Source organism: Alexandromys fortis, unplaced genomic scaffold (genome assembly GCF_014885135.2).
Source record: "Alexandromys fortis isolate MF-2015 unplaced genomic scaffold, M_Fortis_MF-2015_v1.1 scaffold_118, whole genome shotgun sequence".
NCBI classification, from domain to species: Eukaryota; Metazoa; Chordata; class Mammalia; order Rodentia; family Cricetidae; genus Alexandromys; species Alexandromys fortis.
In genome coordinates this window covers 5,468,952-5,491,162 of record NW_026068010.1, presented here as the reverse complement: position 1 = coordinate 5,491,162, position 22,211 = coordinate 5,468,952, and positions in this window count along the sequence as shown.

Here is a 22,211-nt window from a genome sequence, read left to right as displayed (position 1 = left end):
AGTTTTTGGTTCAAATTGCCCTGATGGGTAAGAATGTTGAACATTTCTTTAAATGTTTCTCAGCTATTTGTGATTCTTCTTCGGAGAACTTTCTGTTAGATCAATGTCACATTTCTTTTTTTCTTTTTTATTGTTTTTATTGAGCTATATATTTTTCTCCACTCCCTTCCCTTCCTCCCCACACTCCCCTTCTATCCTCTCCCATGATCCCCATGCTCCCGATTTATTCAGGAGATCTTGTCTTTTTCTACTTCCCATGTAGATTAGATCCATGTATGTCTCTCCTATGGTCCTCTTTGTTGTCTAGGTTCTCTGGGAGTGTGAATTGTAGGCTGGTTTTTCTTTGCTTTATGTCTTTATGAGTGAGTACATATTATATTTATCTTTCTGGGTCTGAGTTACCTCATTCAATATGATGTTTTGTAGCTCTATCCCATTTGCCTTCAAATTTCAACTGAATGATTTGGTTTGTTGATTATTTGTTTGTTAAATGTCTTATATATTTTGGATATTAGCCTCTGTCAGATATGGAGTAGATGAAAATCTTTTGCTATTCTGTAGGCCTCCATTTTCTCCTACTAATGGTGTCCTTTGCCTTACAGATGATTTTCAGCTCCATTAGGTCTTTTATTAATTGTTGATCTTAGTGCCTGAACTGCCAGTATTCTCTTCATAAAGTCATCTCCATAGCTTTTGTGTCCAGGGCTATTCCCTAAATTCTCTCCCATCAGGTTCAATGTGTCTGGTTTTATGTTGAGGTCTTTCATCCACTGGGACTTGAGCTTTGTACAGTGCAAATAATATCTATATATTTGCATTCTTCAACGTGCTGACGCCCAGTTTGAACAGCACCATTTGTTGAAGATGCTTTCACTTTTCCAATCTGTCCCTCTGGTTTCTTTATAAAAATCGTATGTCTGTAGGTGTGTGGATTCATGTTCGGGTCTTTAATTAGATTCCATTGATCAATGTATCTGCTTCATGCCAATACCTTGTGGTTTTTATTATTATATCTGTGTAGTACAGCTTGAAATCAGAGATGGTGACACCTCCAGCAGTTCTGTTACTGTTGTGGATTGATTAAACTAGCCTATGATTTTTGGTTTTCCATATAAGGTTGAGAATTGCCCTTTCACGGTCTGTAAAGAATTGTGTTGAAATTTTGATGGGGATTGTGTTGATTTTGAAATTACTGTTGGTAGGATAACTATTTTTACTATATTGATCCAACTCATTCACGAGCATGGGAGATCGTTCCAATTTTTAATATCTTCTTCAGCTTCTCTCTTCAAAGACTTGAAGTTTCTATCATATAAGTCTTTCACTTTCTTGGTTAGAGGGAACACAAGACATTTTATATTGTTTTTGGGTATTGTGAAGAATGTTGTTTCTCTGATTTCTTTCTTTTGAGATCATCTTGTATCCAGCCACTTTACTGAAGGTGTTTCTCGACTGTAGGAGTTCTCTGGTAGAACTTTTAGGGTCATTTATATATACTATCTTAACATCTTTAAGTAATGATACTTTGTCCAAATTGTATCCCCATGATCTGCTTCAGTTGTCTTATTGCACTAACTAGATATTCAAGCTCTATAGTGAATAGATATGGATAGAATGGACAGCCTTGCCTTGTTTCTGATTTTACTAGAATTACTTTGAATTTCTGTACATTTAATTTGATGTTGGCTATAAGCTTGCCATCAGTTGTCTTTATTATGTTATAGTATGTCCTTGTATCCATAATATCTCCACAACTTTCATCATCAAAGGGTATTCGATTTTTTTCAATGACTTTTTTAGTCTCTAGAAAGATAATCATCATGTTTTTCCTTCAGTTTATATGGTACATTACATTTACTAATTTTCATATTATGTTGCAAGGAGAGGGTCTACTTATTCCTCCTGGCCAACCGGATAGCTTAGACCCAAAATACCCACACAGAAACCATATCAATTAAATCATTGCTTGGCCTATAAGTTCTAGGTACACTCTGATGGGTTTGGTTAGAGTATTCTTTAAATATCTGTTATGCTTATTTGGTTTAAACTTCAGTTAATCCAAAATTTATTAATTTCTTCTGCATGACCTGCACACTGGTGAGACTGGAGTACTTAGGTTCCCAAATATCAGCGTGTGGAGGTCAATATACGTTTTAAGCTATAGTATGTTTCTTATTACAAAAGTACTTAGGGCATAGCATAGATGTTAAGAATTGAAATGTCGGCCAAACAGCAGTGGTGTATGCCTTTAATCCCATCAATTGGGAAACAGAGGCAGGCAGATCTCTGAGTTCAAGGCCAAAGTGGTCTATAAGAGTTAGTTCCAGGGCAGGCTCCAAAGCTACAAAGAAACCCTGTCTCAAAAAAAATAAAACAAGAAACAAGAAAAAATGAATTGAAATGTTGAAATGTCATCTTTGTGGTGTGTCCTTCCCCATCTCTTTTGATTAATTTTGGTTTGAGGTCGATTTTGTTAGGTATTAAAATAGCTACACCAGCTTGTCTTTTAGGTCCATTTGCTTGGAAGATTTTCTCCAATCATTTACCCTGAGGTAATATCTATACTTTATGATATAGTTTGTTTCTTATATGCGCCAGAAAATTGGACCCTGTTTTTACATCCATCCTATCATTCTGTGTGTTTTTATTAAGGAAATGCAACCATTGATAGATATCAAATGATTAATTCCTGTTATTTTGTTGTACATGTATATGCTTGTACATGTATGTCCAGGAGTGTGTATTCAGAAATATCTGTGTCTGTGTGCATTTGAGTGTCCAACCACTCACTAAGAACATAATCTTCCAATGAGCAGAAACAGGAAAAATTGGAGGAAAGACTGCAATACCTGCTGAAGCAGAGGGATCTGGTCACCAAGCAAATAGTCTTGGTAAAAAAAGTTGCAGAATCACTTCGCTGTCTCCCAGACGAGGTAGGATCCCAGGCCACGAAGAGGGAGTTATACCAAGTAGTTCCCTGATACCTGAATCTCTGTCCTACTTGGGTTCTTGGCCATTTGTATGGCCTTTCAGTCACAGCCAGGGAAAGAACATCTGAGAGTATTGGGCTGGCTCAGTCAACAGAAATGTCTGCAAAGGAAGCAATATGTATTATCCTGTTGTGGGAGCTGCTGGCTGCGTTCCTGCAGCACCCAGCTCCTGGTCACCTGGCTAGCATATGCCCCGAAATAACAATAGACAAATTGTATTCTTTTAAACACTGCTTGGCCCATTATATCTAGCCTCTTTACGGCTAACTCTCACAGCTGGACTAGCCCATTTCTAATAATGTGTGTAGCACCCCAAGGTGCGCTTACCGGGAAGATTCTAGCCTATGTCCATCCTGGGTCAGAGCTTCATCACATCTGCCCCAGAGAAAAGAGCTATCGAGTCTGAGCTCACTTCCTCTTCCTCCCAGCATTCTGGGCTGTTTTTCTAGTTCACCATGGTGTGTATTTCTCAGTTCAATTTCTAGCAGCTTTAAAAGTGGAGAAAAAAGAAACTCAGGTGTTGTCTTATCCTTGAGGAAGCAAGGAGTGAATGAGCCCAGCTCAAATGTAATGCTGCATTGTGCAGTTGAGTAAAGCTGGTGGGAGCTCAAAAGCTGGCAGGGCAGGTCCCCAACAGACCTGTGTCCCTGCTGTCTTCCTCACCTAGGTTTGAAAACCTCCAGCATGATCTGGAACTGCCCACAGTCCAGGATGAGAGCCTCCTGCAGAAGGACCTGCTGCAGCAGGAGCCCTGTGTGTGCCTGGCCAATGAGCCACCATTGACTCCTGTCCCCTGCAACCTTGGCATTCATGGGGTGGGTTTTCTTCCTTGGTGTTTGATTCCCATGTATGGTCAGGTCCTGGTTTTGTCACAGGTCCAGTGAGGCTTCCTATGCATCTGATTGTCTTTCCTTCTCTGACAGCTCCGCTTTGGAGAACTGAGGAGGCTGAAGGAAGCTTCACACATTCTCCACTCGAGCAGCAACACCTACTGAGAAGCAGACCCCTCCTTGTAGCTGTGAACAAATGAGTAAGAAAACTTTCTACCTACTGCAGGGGATCCATCTCCAATCCGATTCAAGTTCTGTTGGCCCACTATTCCTGGAGAAAGGAAATCATCAGAAAGAAGCCTGACATTCAGAGGACCCACCAAGAATGACTCCAAATCCCGACATTGGTCAGCAGGTGGACCCTGAGTGGCGCACAGCAGCATGGGGAGGATATGCCGCTGAGCAAGGCTTCCTCTGCCAGTTACTCTCCATGTCTTTAGTAAGCCGGCTGAGGCCTCCACATGTGGTGAGGGCTCACGAGAAAGACTGTACTGAGGCCGTGCTGTAATCTGTACACAGCACAGGGAAAAGAACAGGATTCCCTCTCCTGTGCAGTGCTGAGGCAGACTCCATCCATGTCACAGTAAAGTGTTGGTGAATATAACGCACTACAGAGACTACAGCATCCCTCACCTGTGTTAGTCATTGGATCATCCATAAAGAAAGTGTTTGTGGATTCTCCAGTTTCACAGCCTGTTCTGGAATGACCAGACATGAGAAAGGGTCTATAGAGGAGGTCTAGTCACCTTTGGTGTTCTTAAGGAGCCAGATGTTCTCAATTGATTTGTTGGATCTAGAGCAAGAGAATATTTTTAGCTTAATTTGGGGGAGAGGTTCTGGTTTGGGTTTGGGTTTCGTTTGCCTGGGTATTTTTTTTTCTTTGCTTTGGTTTAAATTTTGTTAGTTTTTGATAATTTCTTTTTTCTTGTTTTAATAGTTGGTTAAGGCTCAACACTGTGTATACTGACCACCCCTTCCTAAAGCCCCTATTGAGTAAAATGACTATATTTATGAATAAAAAGCAATTTTCGACTCATCAATTTTACCACCCTTCTAGAGTCAGGTGTGGGGTTGCTCTCCTGTGACTCCAGAACTCATGGGCAGAGATGAATTTCTGCACATTCCAGGAGCCTTGGTAACACAGTGAGTTCACATCCAGGCAGGACTACACAGGACTACACAGGAGGGTAGTACCTTGGATGTAAATGACATAGCCTTCTCCGGTCTTTATGAACTAGATTTTATATTAACAGCCATATTTAAGAGAATGTAATGAAGAAGGGCTCTAAAAAGAACGGAACTCCCCATTCTGCACTACATTAGTTCTATCCTAGTGTCCAATCACAATTGCCCATTGTGATCCTGGGATGGCAAACCACTGAACGTGGCCTTTGAAATGCATGAGCAAAGGGTGCCCACAGCAGAGGGCAACTGCTGAGCTGCAAGTTTGGATTCTGGAGATGCCTTCCAACCTCTCATTCCAAACCATGTCTGTTACATTGGGAAGCTGTCGAATAAGGGCCTGCTCCAACACTGTCATCTACTTACAGTAGGAATATTGGGAACAGAGTCAGAAGGATTCATTCAAAGCTCTGAAATGGTCCTACCCATTGGTTTATGTCACAAAACAGTTAATAAAATTCCATAAGGCTATCTCATAGAGGATATTCAGAACATCTTTCCATCTGCTAAATTTAAGAAGTGTGAGTTGGGCACTTGGGGAGATGGTTCAGTAGTGGAGAGCACTTGAGTTTGGTTTCCAGAACCCATAAGGGAGCTCATTTGAAACTAAAATTCCAGGGGACCCAATCAATACCTTCTTCTGACCTCAGCACCAAGCATGCCTGTAGTGCATATACACCCACCCACACACCCACACTCACCCACACACACAGTTGCCACCAGTTAGAACCAAGAATTCTTATACACAAGTCTATGAAGATCATTTGTCTTTAGACTGAGTCCCACCCTTGCATCTACCAGATGATTCTACTTTTGTTTTGAGTTGTTTTCTGTTGGTTTTCCTTGATCCTGCTGGCAACTTCTTCCATCTTTTTACAAGCAGCACACAGGCATTGCGGGTGTCTCCTGAGCAAGTCTAGTGCAACCCAAAACAGCTGTGAAAGTCCTTGTCGTAATGTTTACTGCCCATGAACTGAGAGCTGGAGTACTTGACTCTGCAGATGCAGCAGTCCTCAGTATTGTGGTGTGCCTTTGGCTTGTGAAAACAAAACATGTTTTCTTCTGGGCCATAGTTTCTATGTGCAGCAGCATCCACACAGTGTGGGCTGCACCAAGACAACTCACTCCAACCACTCATTCTGTCTACTCTAAATCCAGTGAGTTTGCTGTTTTTATATGCTACCTAAGGTTTAAAAAATCCAGAACCTACCCAAATAGATTAGCCTAAAGTGGTGATGAATCAAAAATATTAAGACAAATCTATGATAAAATGATGTGCATGTGTATAAACTTGTTAAAAGTTCTTAAAGTGGTTGTGTGGAACTTTTAATGATTTTAGCAAAAGAGATGACGTCGGACAACAGTGAACAAATATGCTTGATGGGAAATTTGCCAACCTTTTCCAGTTCATAGTTCTTTTCATTCGTTGTTTGCTCATTATGAATTTATTTTCAGACAACAAAAACAAACCCTTTATGCTTTTAACACTTTTATCATCTCCCTCTCTTTTTAGTCATAAGTGCACATGGTATAGGGCCTGTGGTTACTCTACCATGATATCATCAACTTGGAAAATAGAAACAATGAGAATGATTGAAAAACGAAATATGAAATTTTTCTTCAACCTCTATTTAAGCATCAAAAATAATCCATTTCATGAGCTGTGGTCATGCATGTTTTTAATCCTAGCACTAGGAAGGCAGAGGCAGGAGACGATTTTTTTGAGGTCAAGGCTAGCCTTCTCTACATAAAGTGTTCCAGACTAGTTAGGACCACATAACATAAAACATTTGTTTCTCATTTAGCGCGTAAGAATAAGAACTGACAATGTCTGTCTCAGTCCATGCTTTTAAACTTAGTATGCTGCCATTACCAGAAAATGGAGTCTACTAAAGTCTCACAATGATTTGGTTTGAGATGTGTTGAACTGAAGAAATATGACATCTTTTATTTCAAGTCCATGATACATTTATGAAGTGTGTAAACCAATGCCCTTTTGGTTTACTAGATTTACACACGTGTCTAATATCTAATTTTTTATTAGTAACATTTTGTATTTTTAGATTTATCACCTGTACATTAAACAATTTGGTCTCTTATTCCAACCATAAGTACTCTAAAATCAATATTATTATCATCATCATTATGTTGGCATAGTAGCCCTTGAAATCACTTCCAGATTTTTTAAAACAGGTTTCCTTTCACATTGTAATTCTGGTCCTCTGTATTTTCTTTAGAAACAGGGTGATTATCTTAAATGGTATTTTATAATTGTGAACAAAATGAATTATTCCCTTGCTACAGTGTCTCTACTAAAAGGTACTTTACTATCTTCTCGGACATTTCAAACCAGGATACTGACTCACTTTTGCACAAGTCTGTTTCATGTATGTGCAAAGCTTTGTTTCAGATCTCTGCTTAAAACGGGTTACATAAAGTAGCAGAAACTAAACTTTTGACCAGCCTGGTCTACAAGAGCTAGTTCCAGGACAGGCTCCAAAACCAAAAAAAAAAAAAAAAAAAAAAAAGGCAATCCCTATATTATGACCACACCCTGGATTTTCTGGCTTTATTCTGTGCAGCAACTTTGAATGTGTGGGTCAGAACTGGAGAAGTAGGAAATAAAATTGAGTCATTTACTAAAGATATACAGGGCACAAAGGAAACCTTTATGAATTTCTTACAAAGATTAACTTCAGCAGTAAATAGAATGATACCAAATTCAGAAGAAAGACAAAATAATAATTGAATCTCTGACTTATGAAAAGTACAATTCTCAATTCAAAAGGATAATTAGGCCATTACAGGCAATTTCAGCACCCTTGGAGGAATGGATCTGAGATACAAACAATATTGAATCTCATGACCATCAAGATGCTTGGGTAGGAGAGGAGATTTCCTGAGGTTTGAGGAAAAAAATCAAAATATCAAGTGTTATAATTGTGACAAACAAGGTCACCTTAAAAGGGATTGTAAACACAGCATTCCCAGAAAGAATATTTATTCTAAACATAATCCAAACAGAGCATCCTTCCCTTATGGATCATGCAGGTGTGGCAAAGGTAGGCATTGGACTAATGAATGTAGATCAACAAGAGGTATTCTTTTGCCATAAGGAAACTCCTTGGGGGGCCTCTTGCAGGCCCCTATGCCAGATTCAGTTCAGTCATTTCCTGACATCATAGAACTCCATCACAGAACTACTAAAGAAACTAAGCCTATTTTAAGAAACCATGTGGCTCTGGATAATGAAACAGCTATAGAAAAGGGAACAAAAATTTTAGGATAAACCATAAATCAAGTATTTTTGGCAAACTTCTATAAATGACAAAAAACAAAATTAAAAATATGAATAAATGACATTTATTTATCTAGTAGGAACAGGTGCAGATGTAATACATCCAATCCCATACTGCTCTGTCAGGTTCTCAAGCACAAGGTAATACAGAAAACAATCTGTTATTGATTGGAAATGTGCTGAAGGCCTCAGAACTTCATTTTAAAAAATCATGTCTATATCAAAGTTTTTAATTTTTATTGATTTTTATTGAGCTCTACATTTTTCTCTGATCCCTTCCCTGCCTTTCCCCTCCCCTTCAACCCCTCCAAGGTTCCCATGCTCCAAATTTACTCAGGAGATCTTGTCTTTTTCTACTACCCATGTAGATTAGCTCTATGTATGTCCACCTTAGGGTCCTCAATGTTGTCTAAGTTCTCTGGAATTGTGATTTATGGGCTGGTTTTCTTTGCTTTATGTTTAAAAGCCACTTATGAGTGAGGACATGAGATAATTATCTTTCTGGGTCTGAGTTACCTCACTCAAAATGTTTTCTAGTTCTATCCATTTGCCTGCAAAATACAAGATATCATTATTTTTTTCTGCTGTGTAGTACTCCATTGTGTATCTGTACCACATTTTCCTTGTCCATTCTTCAGTTGAGGAGCATTTAGGTTGTTTTTGGGTTCTGGCTATGACAAACAAAGCTGCTATGAACATAGTTGAACACATGTCCTTATAGCACGACACATCACATGATAACAAGCCAAGGAAATTATAAGGAATGTGCTACTTGTTCCTTATACAACCAAATACCACTACCTGCAGAAAGTAACCCAAAGGGTACTCAAAGGATTTAAATGTTGCATATGGATATATTCCATTTTATAGAATTTGGAAAACTAAAATATGTACACCACACCATTGATACCTATTTAGATTTTCAAAAGGCAACTACTTTGAGTTCAGAAAAGGCTAATTTAGTAATCACTTATTTGTTAGAAATTATAGCTATCATGAGTATACCTGTACAATTAGACAGACAATGCTCCAGCATATGTCTCTAAGAAAATGAAACAGTTTTTTGTTTATATAAATCATATTACAGGTATACCATGTAATCCTACAGGGCAGGCAGTTATAAAAAAGTCAAATCAAACTCTGAAACATATGTTAAATAAACAAAAAAGAATGATAACAAACCCCAGAAATAAATTTCATAATGTGTTACACTAACTTTGAATTTTCTAAATGTTAATGAGAAAGGGACAACAACTACAGAGACATTGGATAGTAGAAAAAACTATGGAATTAAATCAGCCTGTATACTTTTAAAATGTGCTGACCTCTGAATGGAAATCAGGTCATGTGTTATGTTGGGGAAGGGGTTTTGTTTTTGTTTCCAGAGAGGAAGGAAAGCTATGGAGACCATGAAAATTGATACAGATTTAATTTGAACAAGAGATATCTCTTAATTAGAAAAGATGAAATAGTTCAACAAGCAGCATGGATGTTTAAACTAACTTGAAAAACTAACAAATGCTTTTCATTTCATCAGAAATAACTTTCCAAAAGAGAATATCTCCAAAATTAGAGTTGGCTTTTGTTTCTGTCTTTTCAGGAGAATAAAGGTATCCAGCTAAGGAATCCGAAGATGACTGGACAAATGAGATATACAAAGGAAAAGGATATTTCATCCAGAAAAAAAAAATATCCCAAGGAAAAGAGTAAATTGGCCTATTGGTATAAGACATTTCCAACAGGATAAAATTTCATAAATCTTCCCAAATGTTTGTTTCTTATATTCTCTACCAACATGTAATGCAAATGGTTTTTTGTAGTCCTAGTCCAATTAAAAATTAAAGCTGACCCTGGAGTTGGAGTGTGACTAACTCCTTCTCTAAACCAAAACATATAGATCAATAGTCATATATGTTTGTCATACTTACAGTTAGACTAATCAGGTTCTTTAGATGCATAAAGATTGTATTCTGCATAGATAGGTAATCTTCAACCACTTCAAAGAACTGTAGAATATGGCATTTAAAAACTTAGGGTTCTGTTGAAATGAGACATGATTGCTCCTGGCAGCATTGATCTATTCCTGAGAGAATGTTGAGCACCAAAGACATTTCACTTGGAATTTGTTTTCTTCTTGGCACAATTGGCCTGTGGGCAAGAAACTTCCCATGCCTCAACCACTGACAAGATACACGGTATCTAGAAATGGATAAGCAGGACACAAGGAACAAGACTGTCAAATCTTGCAAAGACAGAGTAAAACAGTTTTGGAAATTTCCTGCCTCTGAAAATGGCCTGTAAGTTATGCTAGGCCTTAGCCAAAGTTGGTAGCTTCAATGCTACAAATGAGACACTGGGTGGTTGCCCAGGTAGCCAGTTGTCTCTGTCAATTGTTGTACATTTTTGGAAGTTGATTGCACTTCTTGCTAACTCAAATAATATTCTTTCCCTTCTCAGATCTTTGATGGAGTTGAAGACTAGATAGTTGTAGTTAATTTCCTCTCCTGACTTGGCCAAGTTATTTATATATTTGTTCTTATTATATATAATTTTGTATTAGGCTTAGCATGTGATCAAACCAGACTCTCTGAATGTGGCTGACGGTGGAGGCTGACGGAGAAGCCAAGGACAATGGCGCTGGGTTTTGATTCTACTGCATGGACGGGCTTTGTGAGAGCCTAGTCTGTTTGGATGCTCACCTTCCTAGACCTGGATGGAGTAGGGAGGACCTTGGACTTCCCACAGGGCAGGGAACCCTGACTGCTCTATGGACTGTAGAGAGAGGGGGAGGGGGATTGGGGGACAGGGGGGAATGGGAGGAGGGGATGAGGTGGAAAATTTTAATACAATAATAATAACGATAAAGCTAAAATATATCAAAACAAGGCTCTAAAATATAAATGTTTTCCCATGGTTTTCTAATATTTGTCAATTATTCCTCCTCTCAACAAACTTAGATGATGACAAGTGACATCTTTTTCATTTCATTTAAAGGCAAACATTTCATGATTCTCATTTAAAGTAGCTTGGACCATAAAGGCACAGAATCACACCAAGTGGTTGGTGTCCCCGACCTTCTTAATAGGTTTAAAGGCAAATTTGATATATGGTTATTAAGTGTCTAGTAATGACTCTACCACACTAAGACAGCCAGCCAGTAAATACTATTTAACAAAAAAATGTCTTACTGTGGTGAAAAAACTCCCAAGTTACATAGAGAATAATCTATCCACCATCCCTTTTGGGACTGTAGAATCTTGGCCAGTGGGATACATGGGGAAATCTGTCACCATCTTTAAGGACCAAGAATGGAAGCATTGCTGAGCATTGCTGGCTCTCACGTCCACCAGAGGAAAACTCAAAGAGCTAGAGGATGTGTCTTTATTTGAGAATTTCACACGTGTACACAATGCACTTTGATGGAATGTACCCACCTCGCCCTCCTTTCCAGCCCTTCTCATATTCCCACCAGCACTCTCCCTCGCAACTTCATGTACATTATCTAACAAACCCACAGAATCCATTTAGTGCTGCTAGCATTTGGAGCTAGTATCATGGAGGATGGACACGGTACTTCACAATTTGAGGACTTTTTAAACTGTAAAATACTTTCATGTATGTGTGTTTTACCTACCTGATAATGTGCACCATGTGCACCATGTGTCTGCCCGGTGCCCTTGGAGGCCAGCAAAGTCATTGAATCCCCTGGAACTCAAGTAGTAGACTAATTTAGCTGCTATGTAGATGTTGGGTACTGAATGTTGATCCTCTAGAAGAGCATGCACTGTTCTTAATTGCTGAGCCATCTCTCCAGCCCCAGTCAGAGGCTTTGAAATGAAATTTTAAAGAATAAAATAGTCCAAGCAGAAAGTGAGCCCTTTGAAGGGAATGCTGGCCTAGCTTGATCTACCTGAGAATGTCTTCTGCCATACAAGAACCACTATAAAATCCCAGTTATACCATCCTAGTTTGCAAGGCTTTATCTTTCTTGTTTCCCTGCATTTAACTTCAGATGTTTTTCTCTTTTGTGTTTAGATGTTCCCCGTCATTAAACAGTATGGAGGTATACTGGTAAATAACTTGAGAGGCAGAAAAAGGCAAGCCCATCAAAGTGAAAGAGTAAATAGAAGCGAGGTTTCTGGGGCCCTGGCATGTCAGAAGTTCCTTTGGCTGTGTGCAAGTCTTGAGTCAGAAGCAGGGTCATGGTGTTAAACTGCTCCACCAAGGAAGAGGAGGCTTCTGGAAGAGATCAGGGCAATTGGGGGAGGTCCTCTTGCCAGTGTGTGCAAGCAAAACGCTGTGTCTTATCACCATGTGCCTTCTAGACAACAAAGTGCACAGTTTGAAAAACACCCAAACTATTTGCAAAGCCGTGAGTATAGAGAGGAGGGGATGGTGGGGCAGAAATGCACTTGAGACATATTAAGACATCCTCAAGCTTACCAACCTTGGACAAATTTGAAACTCTCTATCCTTTGCTGAGGTACAAACAAAACACAAGGAGTACATTTGTCTTCCCCTTCTGCTTCTCAAACTCAAAATACAGAAGGCCATAGGAAGGCATTAGGTACAGCAATTATACCATCCATTGTTTGAACTGTGGTGTGTTCCTGAGAAAAGCTCACTACTTAATTAACATTGACTTTGGACTCTTATTTTCAAGACAGGGTTTCTCTGAGTAGCCCTCTCTGTCCTGGAACTTACTCTGTAGAACAAAGTTCTGATGAGATTTGTGTAAGGCTAGAGACTTTACTGTCTTCTTTGGATAAGTATCTACTCTTACGCAATGGCAAACAGTGTTTTTATTGTGGGTTTCCTCGTGTCCTTTGGTTTCTAGTTCCCTGTCAGACACATGACCGACTTGCAGACTTTTTTCCTCCTGCTTTATGTTTGTCATTTTAACTTTCTTCTTGTACTCAATAAAAAAACTAAACTTGATGATTATACAATTGCTATATTTTCCTCATATTACTCAAATTTTGGTTTAATCCCTAAGAATCCATTGCCAAATCTGGTGCTACCATTGTCTAATTGGAGCTCTCTCTTCAGCCCTATGATCTAGTTTCAGTTAAGATTGTACGTGTTAGGAGGTTAGGTTTTATTTTCTTCTCTTGTAAGTGGTTACCCAGCTCTAAAGAGTTTGTTAAAGACCATTTTTCCATACTGAGCAGTCAAGACGTTTTCCTTAGAATTCAGTGAACCAAGCACACAATGGCTATTTTATCCCCCTTGATCTCACACCAGCAATCATGCCAGTACCAAATAGTCTCTCTGATGTCAGTTTTATGATAACTTTCAGTCAAGAACACGAGTCCTTTAACTTACATCATTTTCTTTAGGAGTCCATTTATTGGCCATGTGAGTTTTAATAGCAACTGGCTCATTTCTACCTAACAACCCGTTACTGTCTTGCTACAGCACGTGTTAAACCAATAAACAGAACAGTCTGAGGAGTCTTGCCATCTGGACAGGGAAATGGCTTCCCGTTATTAAGACACTCATGTTTCAGAAGAGTGTAATCAAGCTTGATGAATTAGATCTTTTCATTAAAGACTAATTTGTGTCTTTTCTCTGTTTGTGTTCCCATTCCTTATCCCAACACATGAAACGTTGAAGCTCCTCATTTCCCCAAAGGATTCTACACAGTTGATTGGTGAATTTGTAACAGTAATGAAGAAAAATGACCTAGGATCTAACCAGAAGGTAAAATGTGGAGGACCTGTGAGAGGCTTACATTTTGACAGCGTGTTGGGCGGTGAACATGTGATCTGTAGGGTTCCCTCTGTATTTTGTCAAAGGTAGAGAATGCTAGGTTTACTTACTGGGGTGAGAAGAAGAAAGTGGAATTTGGGGAGCATCGACCGAGAATTCATCAGAGAGACCCAGATTAACATTTAGCAGTTCAGGGCTCGTGAGACGGCTGAGTCATTAAGACCACTTGTTCCTCTTCCCCACGCAGACAACTCACAAATATCTTAAACTCTAGTTTCAGGGTATCTGATGCCTTCTAGCCTCTATGGGCACCTGCACTCACGTGCACAAACCTGGCGGCCATTTATTAGTCTGCCAACACCGCTGTGTATTGCGTAACAAACGCGCTTACGTATCCCTCCACCAACGTCAGCATGCGGCAAGTTGACGGTTGAAGGGAGCCGTTTCCTGTCCAGTCCGAGTGGACGCACCACCGTCTTGCCAGCTCCCTGTCGGAACAGCATCTCTTTATTAAACTGATCATGATCAGAGGTTAGACCTGGAGGACTAGGGAAGGGGACTGAGGCGGGATATGGGCTGAGGGGAAGTTCAGCCTGGTAACCCTTCAAAAGCTAAGTTACCTGATCTCTAGGTAACTGAGAAATTTCTCCGGGGCTTGTCCTGGAGCATGCTATTCTGGGAATTTGGGACCAATGTAGCGAATTTTGACAGTTATGACACTGAAGAGAGTTGATACTTTTCTATTCTTTGTAAAAGCTGGTAAGGAAATATTTTGGGTTAGTGGCGTAGCATGCATGAATCCCTTAGTCCAATCTATAACTGCATAAAGTGAGGCGTGGTAGAATACACAGGTAATCCCAGCACTTAGGAAGTAACACATACTTGCAATTTGAGCATTTAGAATGGAATGGGTCCCTAAAATCTAGCATTTAGGAGGTAACATTTACCTATAATCTCAGAATTTAGAGATTGCGCAGACCTGTAATCCCAACCTTTAGGAACTACCACACACCTCCAATCCCAGCAGTTAGGAGTCAGCACAGACAATGTAGCACCAACATTTAGGAGGTAGCACATACCTGCAACCCCAGCCTTTAGAAGGTAGTGCACACCTATAATCCCAGAATTTAGAAGGCAGCAGATACCTACAATCCAAGGATATAGGAGTTTGCACTTACAAGTAACCCAAGATTAAAGAGATACCACACACCTGTATCTCAGCACTTAGGAGAGATCACATACCTGCAATCCCACCATTTAGGAGGTTACACAATACCTGTAATCCCAGTATGTAGGAGGTAGCACACACCTTTAACCCCTGAATTTAGGAGGTTGCACAAACCTATATTCCCAGCATACAGGAAGTAGCACACTCCTGTAATCCTAGCATTTTGGAGGTAGCACAGACTTGCAATCGAAGCACAAAGGAGGTAGGGTATACTTAGAATCCCAGAATTTAGAAGGTGGCACACACCTGTAATCTCGGAATTAGGATGTAGCAAATATTTTTAATCCCCGCTTTAAAGGGGTGCACACAAATGTCATCCCAGAATTAAGATGTAGCAAACACCTGTAATCTCAGACTTTAGGGGGAGACACATACCTGCAATTCCCTGAGGTAGTAGCACCTGTAATAATCAGCTGTAATAATCAGCATTTAGGAGATTACACACACCTGTAATGACAACACTTAGAAGGTAGCACACAACTGTAATTCAGCACTTAAAATGTAACACACACCTACAATCTCAGCAGTTAGCAACACCTGTAATCCCAGAATTTAGGAGGTAGCACACACCTGTGATTCCAGCATTTGGGAGGTAGTACATACCAGCAATCCTGGAATTTAGAAGACATAAAATATCCATAATCTCATCACATACTTGTAACCCAAATTAAGGAGATAGCACCTGTTGCTCAGCACTTAGGAGGTAGCACATACCTGTAATTCCAGAATTCAGGAGGGAGATCATACCTGAAATACCAACACAGAAGAAGTAGCATACACCTGCAATCCAAGAATTAAGGAGGTAGCTCACGCCTGTAATCACAGCAGTTAGGAGGTTACACACACTTGTAATCCCAGAATTTAGGAGGTTACACAAACCTGTAATCCAATCATTTAGGAGGTAGTACACACGTGGAATCCCAGTTCATAGGAGATTGCACACGCCTGTAATTCCAGCATACAGGAAGTAGCACACACTTCTAATTCCGTCTTTTAAGTGGTAACACGTACCTGAAATTCCAGAAGTTAGGAGGTAGTGCACAGCTGTAATTCCAGTTTTTATGAGATAGCACATAACTGAAATCCCAGAATTTAGGAGATAACACACAGGGTTTAGGAGGCAGCACATACCTGTAATCCAAGCAGTAAGGAGGTAGCACAGAGCTGCAAACCCAGCATTTAGGAGGTGGCACATACCTGCAATACTGGAATTTGCATAGTAATACTCACCTTTAATCCCAGCACTTAAGAGGTAGCACATACAGTAATCACAGTATTTAGGAAGTAGCACATACCTGTAATCCCAGCAATTTTGTGATAGCTCACGCCTGCAATACTAGCATTTAGGTGGTAGCATATACCTGTAATCCCAGTCTTAGGAGGTAGCTCTATATAGCTGTAATATCAGTCTTTTGGAAGTTTCACATACTTGCTCTAACAGTGAAAAGCTTAAACAAAGACAGATACTGCTAGAATAATGCCGCTTCCTTTGATGTGACAGCTGAGCATCCATCTCCCTCCCCTCAGGTGGTTTCTACATATGTTAGAGCAGTGAGGATGGGTTTAGACTCATAGCCAATTTAGAGCGAAGACAGTCACCACATAATACACATGCTCCACTTAAAAAAAAAATAAAATAAAATAAAAATGGAGTCTTGGGGAACTGTTACCTTGTAACTACTTTAAAGTCTCTAAAAGTTTTTGTCCAAAAGATGAAAGACCTTAAGCCTTCTCAGATGAACAGGTGAATAAATAGAGGAAGGTTAAAAAAAAACAGAATTTAGAAATGTCAGTCAGACAGAGGTAGTCAGGAGGCAGAGGCAGGCGGATCTGTGTGAGTTCGAGGCCAGCCTGGTCTACAAGGACAGGCACCGAAGCTACGCAGAGAAACCCTGTCTCAAAAAAAAAATTAGAAATGTGGGGTTTGATGAGGGAACAGCCAGATAAGAAATTAAAAAAAAAAGTAACAGCAATTTACACAGTTTATAATGGAGATTCTTTTTTATTTTTATTGATTTTTATTGAGCTCTACATTTTTCTCTGCTGCCCTCCCTGTTTCTCCCCTCCCCTTCAACCCTCTTCCAAGGTCCCCATGCTCCCAATTTACTCAGGAGATCTTGTCTTTTTCTACAGCCCATGTAGATTAGATCTATATATGTCTCTCTTAGGGTCCTCATTCTAACATTAAGGAAGCATCGCATGGTATACTTCTGAGTCCATTCCCAGGATACTCTGTTGTACTTTTCTTTTCTTAATCGTTTTATTTATTTATTTAGAAAAAATATTTCTGCCTCCTCCCCGCTTCCCACTCCTCTTCCCCTCCCCCGACTCCTCTCCCCCTCCCCATAATCCATTCCCCCTCCCTCTCGAGTCTGAAGAGCAGTCCAGATTCCCTGCCCTGTGGGAAGTCCAAGGTCCTCCCCCCTCCATCCAGGTCCAGGAAGGTGAGCATCCAAACTGGCTAGGCTCCCATAAAGCCAGTACATGAAGTAGGATCGAAACCCAGTGCCATTGTCCTTCGCTTCTCATCAGCCTTCATTGTCCACCATGTTCAGAAAGTCCGGTTTTATCCCATGCTTATTCAGTCCCAGTCCAGCTGGCCTTGGTGAGCTCCCAATAGATCAGCCCCACTGTCACAGTGGGTGGGTGCACCCCTTGCGGTCCTGACTTCCTTGCTCATGTTCTCCCTCCTTCTGCTCTTCATTTGGACCTTGGGAGCTCAGTCCGGTGCTCCAATGTGGGTCTCTCTCTCTATCTCCATCCATAGCCAGATGAAGGTTCTCACTCAGGATATTGTTTTCTATTTCCATCCATTTGCATGCAAAATTCACGATGTCATTTTTTTTACCGCTGAGTAGTACTCTAATGTGTATATATTCCACACTTCCTTCATCCATTCTTCCATTGAAGGGCATCTGTCTCTTTAACAGATTCATGCAACCTCTGGCACTAGGGAGTCATCTCAGTTTAGATCCAATTTGTATCCACTTGATTTTCTTTTGTTGTCTTATTGCTATAGCTAGAATTTTGAATACTATATTGAACAGACATAGAAAGACTGGACAACCTTGTCTTGTTTCTGATTTTAGTGGAATCACTTTAATTTTTCTCTCCATTTAGTTTGATGTTGGCTGTTGGCTTGCTGTATATTGCTTTTATTATGTATAAATATGTTCCTTGTATCCCTGATCTCTCTAAGACCTTTATCATGAAGGGATGTTCAATTTTGTTGAAGGCATTTTCAGCATATAATGAGATGATCATGTGGGGTTTTTTTTTCAGTTTGTTTATATTGTGGATTACATTGATGGCTATTTGTGTGTTGAACCATCTCGGCATCTCTAGGATAAAGCCTACTTGATCATGGTGGATGATATTCTGATGTATTCTTTGATTTGGTATAGCCATATTTTATCGAGTATTTTTGCATCAATGTTTATGAAGGAGATTGTTCTGTAATTCTCTTCCTTAGTTGCATCTTCGTGTGGTTTGGGTATCACTATAACTGTAGCTTCAAAAGAAGAGTTTGGCAATGTTCCTTCTGTTTCTATTGTGTGAAACAATTTGAGGAGTGTTGGTATTAGCTTTTCTTTGAAATTCTGATATAATTCTGTGCTGAAACCATCTGACCCTGGGCAGTTTTTGTTTGGGAGGCTTTTGATGACTGTTTCTATTTCCTTATGGGTTATATGTCTACCTAATTTGTTTATCTAGTCTTGACTTAATTTTGGTATGTGGTACTTATCCAGTAAAATGTCCACTTCCTTCAAATTTTCCAATTGTATGGAGTACAAGTTTTTGAAGTATGACCTACTGATTCTCTGGATTTCCTCAGTGTGTATTGTCATTTCCCTCTTTTGATTTCTGATTTTTTTTAATTGTATATTCTCTCTCTCTCTCTGCCTTTTGGTTAGTTTGGATAAAGGTTTATCAATCTTGTTGATTTTCTTGAAGAACCAAGTCTTTGTCCCATTGATTCTTTGTATTATTTTCTTTGTTTCTATGTAATTAATTTCAGCCCTCAATTTGATTATTTCCCACCATCTACTTCTCCTGGGTGCTTCTTTTTCTTCTAGAGCTTTCAGGTGTTCTATTAATTCATTCATATAGGGTTACTCTAGCTTCTTTTCATAGGCACTTAGTGCTATAAACTTTCCTTTTAGCACTGTTTTCATTGTGTCCCATAAGTTTGGTTATGTTGTATGAATATTTTCATTGAATTTTAGTAAGTCTTTAATTTTTTCCTTATTTTTTTCTTTACCCGTTAGCAATTCAGTTGAGCATTGTTCAATTTCCATATGTTTGTGGGCTTTCTGAAATTAGTGTTGTTGTTATTAAATTCTAACTTTACACCGTCCTGGTCCAATAAGCTGCAAGGCATTGTTCCGACTTTTATCATTGAGGTTTGCTTTGTTGTTGAGTAAATGTTCAATTTTTGAGAAGGTTCCATGAGCTGCAGAGAAGAAGGTATATTCTTTTGTATTTGTGTGGAATGTTCTATATATGTCTGTTAAGTCCAGATGAGTCATAACATCTGATAGTTCCTTTCTTTCTTAAGTTTCAGTCTGGTAAACCTGCCCAGTCGTGAGAGTGGGATGTTGAAGTCTCCCACTATTGGTGCATAGGGCTTAATGTGTGATTTAAGCTTTAGTAATGTTTCTTTTACAAACGTTGGTGCACTTGTATTGGGGGTATAGATTTTCAGAATTGAGACTTCATCTTGATGAATTTTTCTGATGACAAATATGAAATTTCCTTTTTCATCTCTTTTGATTAATTTTAGTTTGAAGTCTATTTTGTTAGATATTATCATAGCTACACCAGCGTGTTTGTGAGGTCCATTTGATTGGAAAATCTTTTCCTAACCCTTTCCTCTGAGGTAATGTCTGTCTTTGAGGTTGAGATGTGTTTTTTGTATGCAGCAGAAGGATGGATTCTGTCTTCATTTCCAATCTGCTAGCCTGTGTCTTTTTATAGACGAATCGAGTCCATTTATATAAAAGGATATTAGCCTTGTGATGGTGGCGCACGCCTTTAATCCCAGCACTCGGGAGGCAGAGGCAGGCAGATCTCTGTGAGTTCGAGGCCAGCCTGGTCTACAAGAGCTAGTTCCAGGACAGGAACCAAAAAAGCTACGGAGAAACCCTGTCTCAAAAAATAAATAAATAAAAAATAAAAGGATATTAATGACTAGTGATTACTAGTTCCTGTTATTTTTGTTTTTGGTGGTGGTGGTGGTATTATTGTATGTGTTTCCCTTCTTTGGGATTTTCTGCTTTTAGATTATCTATTGCCTGTGTTTTTGTGGATATAGCTGACTCCCTTGGTTTGAAGTTTTCCTTCTAGTACTTTTTGTAGAGCTAGATTTGTAGATAGGTATTGCTTAAATCTGGCTTTGTCTTGGAATATCTTGTTTTCTCCATCCATGGTGACTTAAAGCTTTGCTGAATATAGTAGTATGTGCTGGCATCCATGGTCTCCTAATGTCTGCATAATGCTTGATCAGGACCTCCTGGCTTTCATTGTTTCCATTGAGAAATAAGGTGTAATTCTGGCAGATCTGTCTTTATATGTTACTTGGCCTTTTTTCCTTTGAAGCTTTTTATGTTCTTTCTTTATTCTTTGTTTAGTGTTTTGATTATTATGTGGTGAGGGAACTTTTTTTAGTCCAGTCTATTTGGTTTTCTGCAAGCATCTTGTGCTTTTATATGCATGTCCTTCTTTAGGTTGTGGAAGTTTTCTTCTATGATTTTGTTGAATATATCTTCTGTGCCTTTGAGCTGGACTTCTATCCCTATTATTCTTAGATTTGATCTTTTCATGGTGTCCCGGATGTTTTCTGTTAAGAATTTGTTCAAATTAACACTTTCTTTGATTTCTTCTATCATATCTCCAACACCTGAGAGTCTCTCTTCCATCTCTTGTATTCTGTAATTTATGCTTGCATTTGTGGTTCCTGATCATTTATCCAAATTTTCCATTTCCAGAATTCCCTCAGTTTGTGTTTTCTTTATTGGCCTCTATTTCAGTTTTCCTGTCTTGAGTCATTTTCTTCCTCTGTTTGACTGCTTCTTCTTAGTTTTCTTCTAGGGATTTGTTGATTTCTTCTAGTTTTTTGTTTGTCTTTTCCTCCACATTTTTTTTATTATGAAAAGGAAAAAAAAAAGTTTCCGCCTCCTCCCAGCCTCCCATTTCCCTTCCCCCCCTCCCACTCCTCTCCCCTCCCCCCACTCCCTCTCCAGTCCAAAGAACAGTCAGGGTCCCCTGCCCTGTGGAAAGTCCAGGGTCCTCCCCCCTGCGTCCATGTCTAGGAAGGTGAACGTCCAAACTGGCTAGGCTCCCACCAAGCCGGAACATGAAGTAGGATCAAAACTTCGTGCCATTGTCCTTGGCTTCTCATCAGCCCTCATTGTTTGCCATGATCAGAGAGTCCAGTTTTATCCCATGCTTTTTCAGTCACAGTCCAGCTGGCCTTGGTGAGCTCCCAATCAAAAACACCGATGATAGACTTTGCTGGAGAGACTGTGGAGGAAGGGGTACCCTCATCCATTGCTGGTGGGAATGCAATCTTGTGCAACCACTTTGGAAATCAGTGTTTCGGTTTCTCAGGAAATTCGAGATCAACCTACCCATGGACCCAGCAATACCACTCTTGGGAATATGCCCAAGAGATGCCCTATCATATGACAAAAGCATTTGTTCAACTATGTTCATAGCAGTATTATTTGTAATAGCCAGAACCTGGAAACAACCTAGATGCCCTTCAATGGAAGAATGGATGAAGAAAGTGTGGAATATATACACATTAGAGTACTACTCAGCGGTAAAAAACAATGACTTCTCGAATTTTGCATGCAAATGGATGGAAATAGAAAACACTATTCTGAGCGAGGTAACCCAGACCCAAAAAGATGAACATGGGATGTATTCACTCATAATTGGTTTCTAGCCATAAATAAAGGTCACGGAGT